The sequence below is a fragment of the Crocuta crocuta genome, unplaced genomic scaffold (genome assembly GCF_008692635.1).
Source record: "Crocuta crocuta isolate KB4526 unplaced genomic scaffold, BGI_CrCroc_1.0 scaffold1727, whole genome shotgun sequence".
Taxonomy (NCBI): Eukaryota; Metazoa; Chordata; class Mammalia; order Carnivora; family Hyaenidae; genus Crocuta; species Crocuta crocuta.
Window position 1 is genome coordinate 127,858 of NW_027531384.1, and position 4,552 is coordinate 132,409.

Here is a 4,552-nt window from a genome sequence, read left to right on the forward strand (position 1 = left end):
CCCTCTTTCTGGATGTTCCCTTCTACCTTTTGTAACTTATTAAGCCAGATGGCCATTTGTCATGACTCCAAAGACATGAAAAGAAGAGTACCTAAAAATAATCAAATTTTGTCTTTATAATTTCAAACATCTAGGTTCATAGGAATACAAATAATTTTTACTCAGAGTCAATATATTTAGGAGATGTTATGATCAGGAGAAAAATTAAATAGTTTCCCTATTGCCTTTCCATTTTCCCAAAGTGAAAAAAAATTCCCTGATTTGGGGGAGACTAGTGACAGAGGAAGTGTGAAGAGGGGGAAAGGTCTGTGAGGAATTGAAATTAGGATATAAGGACCCAATCTGGGATGAATAGTAGGCAGGAACAGAAACTAATAAAAACTACCAGGCTAAGGGTCCATTTAGTTATTTTACTCTTTTTTTTTTTGGTCATAGTTTATTGTCAAGTTGGATTCCATATAACACCCAGTGCTGATCCCCACAAGTGCCCTCCTCCATGCCCATCACCCCCTTTTCCTCTCCCCCCCCCCATCAGCCTTCAGTTTGTTCTCAGTATTCAAGAGTCTCTCATGGTTTGCTTCCCTCCCTCTCCCCAACTATTTTTCCCCTTCTTCTCCCCCATGGTCCTCTGTTAAGTTCCTCCTAATCCACCTATATGTGCAGACATATCTGTCTTTCTCTGTCTGACGTATTTCGCTCAGCATAACACCCTCAAGTTCCATCCATGTTGCTACACATGGCCAGATTTCATTCTTTCTCATTGCCAAGTAGTATTCCATTGTATAGATAAACCACATCTTCTTGATCCACAGTTGATGGACACTTAGGCCCCTTCCATGATTTGGCTATTGTTGAAAGTGCTGCTATGAACATTAGGGTACATGTGCTCCTATGCATCAGCATTCCTGTATCCCTTGGGTAAATTCCTAGCAGTGCTATTGCTGGGTCATAGGGAAGTTCTATGGTTAATTTTCTGAGGAACCTCCACACTGTTTTCCAGAGGGGCTGCACCAGTTCACATTCCCACCAACAGTGTAGGAAGGTGCCTGTTTCTCCACATCCTCGCCAGCATATAGAATCTCCTGATTTACTCATTTCAGCCACTCTGACTGGCGTGAGGTGGTATCTCAGTGTGGTTTTGATTGGTATTTCCCTGATGATAAGGGACACTGAGTATCGTTTCATGTGTCTGTTGGCCATCTGGGTGTCCTCTTTGGAGAAGTGTCTGTTCATGTCTTCTACCCATTACTTCACTGGATTGTTTGTTTTTCGGGTGTGGAGTTTGGTGAGTTCCTTATAGGTTTTGGATACTAGCCCTTTATCTGATATATCATTTGCAACTATCTTTTCCCACTCTGTTGGTTGCCTATTAGTTTTGTTGATTGTTTCCTTTGCCGTGCAGAAGCTTTCAATCTTGATGAGGTCCCAATAGTTCATTTTTGCTCTTGATTCCCTTGCCGTTGGGGATGTGTCAAGTAAGAAATGGCTGCAGTGGAGGTCCAGGAGGTTGTTTCCTGCTTTCTCCTCTAGGGTTTTGATAGTTTCCTGTCTCACTTTCAGGTCCTTTATCCATTTTGAGTTTATTTTTGTGTATGGTGTGAGATAGTGATCCAGTTTCATTCTTCTGCATGTTGCTGTCCAGTTCTCCCAGCACCATCTGTTAAAGAGGCTCTCTTTTTTCCATTGGATACTCTTTCCTGCTTTGTCAAAGATTAATTGGCCATACATTTGTGGGTCCAATTCCGAGTTCTCTATTCTGTTCCATTGGTCTATGTGTCTGCTTTTTGTGCCAATACCATACTGTCTTGATGATTACAGCTTTGTACTCTTGGTAAATGATGAAGATTTAAAACAAACTCCATGATAGATGAGGCAGCCTTAAATAAAACCTTCCATTATAAGTTTTATTGGGCAAAATTTAGAACTATAAGGAGTAATTCCAGGTGGAAAAAGATAGCACACGTGTCTCAGAAACCATGAATTCAAAGAATTGGGTGAAGGATGCAGTAAACCCAACATTAACCTTAGGCTAGTACATCCATTATATATGCACCAGATGAGGGAAATAAAATTCATTTTCAAGCATTTGTAGAAATGTACACAAATATTAATAAAAGCAAAAATAAAGTTTCAAGTTTACCCAAAACTATCATACAAGAGTTGCAAACAAAAAAAAGTAAAATAATATTAGAAAAATCAACGTGAAAAAGCACACTAACCCAAATAGCTCCAAGATAAATGTTCAATTTTGAATAATTTATAGGAAAAAGGGTAAATCAAATGTACATTAAAATTTTTTTTTGTAAAAAGGAAAACATAATAAACCATACTACATTTCACACCTGAGTGTTTTGCTAAAGCAGTAACAAAAAGGAGATGTATAGCCCCAACTGCACTTATAAGAGCACTACAAGGCCTGAAAGTAAATGAATTAAGAATTTATTGCAAGAAGGTAGAAAAATAACAAGAAAATAAAACACTCTAAATATAAAAAAATAATCATTTTAAACAAAATAATAAAAAGCTTCATAGAGTCAATCAACAGATACATAATTTTTTTAAAAAGAATAATAAAAATGATAAAATTAGCCAGTGTGATTTTATTTTGAAAGAGAATGAAGATGTGAATAAACAACATCATCAATGAAAAAATGGGTAACTAATTATTAAGTAACTTATCACTTAAGATTAAATACCATACATTAGTCCCAGCAATCCTACTTTTGGGCATATATCCAAAAGAAACTAAATCAGTATTTTGCAAAGATTTTTGCACTCCCACGTTCATTGCAACACAACTCACAATAGCCAAAATACGGGAACAATCTAAATGTTCATCAGTGGATGAATGGCTAAAGAGAAGGTGGTGTGTGTATATATAATGGAATAGTATTCAGCCATAAAAAAGAAGGAAATCCTGCCAGGTGTGACAATATGGATGAACCTGGAATACTTAACACTAAATGAAATAAGCTAGACACAGAAAGATAAATACTGTATGTACTTAACCACATGTGGAATCTAAACAAAACCAAACCAAAGTCAAACTCATAGAAACAGTAGACTGGTGATCACCTCAGGCTAGCTAGTGGGGGAAATGGGAGATGCTAATCAAAGAAAGGGTTAAGCTTTCAGTTATATGGTGAATAAATACTCGTGCTCACGTTGACAGCACTTATACTAAAATTGGATCAGTACAGAGATTAGTGTGGCCCCTGTGCAAAGATAACATGCAAATTTGTGAAGTGTTCCATATCTTTCCACTTTCTAACACCATACACACAAATAGATTCAAAATGTATGAAAGACCTAAATGTGAGGTAGTAAACCATCAAAATCCTCGAGGGGAACACAGGCAGTAACCTCCTTGACATCAGCCACAGCAACTTATTTCTAGATATGTCTCTGGAAGCAAGGGAAACAAAAGCAAAAATGAATGATTGGGATTTCATCAAGATAAAAGCTTCTGCACATCAAAGATAAACATAATGANCGGGAGAAGTTATTTGCAAGTGACATATCAGATAGAAGTTTAGTGTCCAAAATCTATAAAGAACTTACCAAACTCAACACCCATAAAACAAATAATCCAGTGAAGAAATGGGCAGAAGCCATGAATAGACATTTTCTCAAGGAAGACATGCAAGTGGCTAACAGACATGTGAAAAGATGCTCAACATCACTTATCATCAGGGCAATACAAAACAAAACTACAATGAGATATCACCTCACACCTGTCAGAAAGGACAGGAAACAACACATGTTGGCAAGGATGAGGAGAAAGGGGAACCCTCTTATACTGCTGGTGGGAATGCAAACTGGTGCAGCTACTCTGGAAAATAGTGTGGAGGGTCCTCAAAAAGTTAAAAATAGAAATATGCCCCAAGGGAAAGGGACATATGTATCTCAATATTTATAGCATCATCATCAACAATAGCCAAATTATGGAAAGAGCCCAAATGTCCGTCAATTGATGATGGATAAAGAAGATGTGATATATATATATATATATATATATATCACATATAGATATATTCATGCAATGGAATATTACTCAGCCTTCAAAAAGAATGAAATCTTGTCATTTGAAACAACATGGATGGAGCTAGAATGTATTATGCTAAGCAAAATAAGTCAGAGAAAGCTAAACACCATATGATTTCACTTGTGTGGAATTTAAGAAATGAAACAGATGAACATAGAGGTAAAAAGAGAGAGAGGCAAATCATAAAACAGACTCTTAACTGTAGAGAACAAACTGAGGGTCGCTGGAGAGGGGGGACTAGTTAAATAGGTCAGGGATATTAAGGAAGGCACTAATTGTGATGAGCACTAGGTGTTATATGTAAGTGATGAATCACTAAATTCTACTCTTAAAGTTAATATTACACTATATGTTAACTAACTGGAATTTAAATAAAAACTTGCAATGAAACAAAAAAAGATAAAGAAGTTCTGGGACCTAATGTACACCATACTGACTATACTTAATAAACTATACAGTAGACTTGAAATTTGCTAAGAATAGAGAGCCTAAGCATTTTTCCATGCG

General features: G+C 36.7%; 1 non-coding gene across 1 annotated transcript; it reads left to right on the top strand.

Annotated features, from left to right (window-relative positions):
* The first annotated feature begins 3,156 nt into the window (after positions 1-3,156).
* On the top strand, positions 3,157-3,260 carry LOC144238181 (U6 spliceosomal RNA). Its single transcript, XR_013337036.1, has one exon. It is a non-coding gene; the product is annotated as a U6 spliceosomal RNA (small nuclear RNA).
* Positions 3,261-4,552: the final 1,292 nt, after the last annotated feature.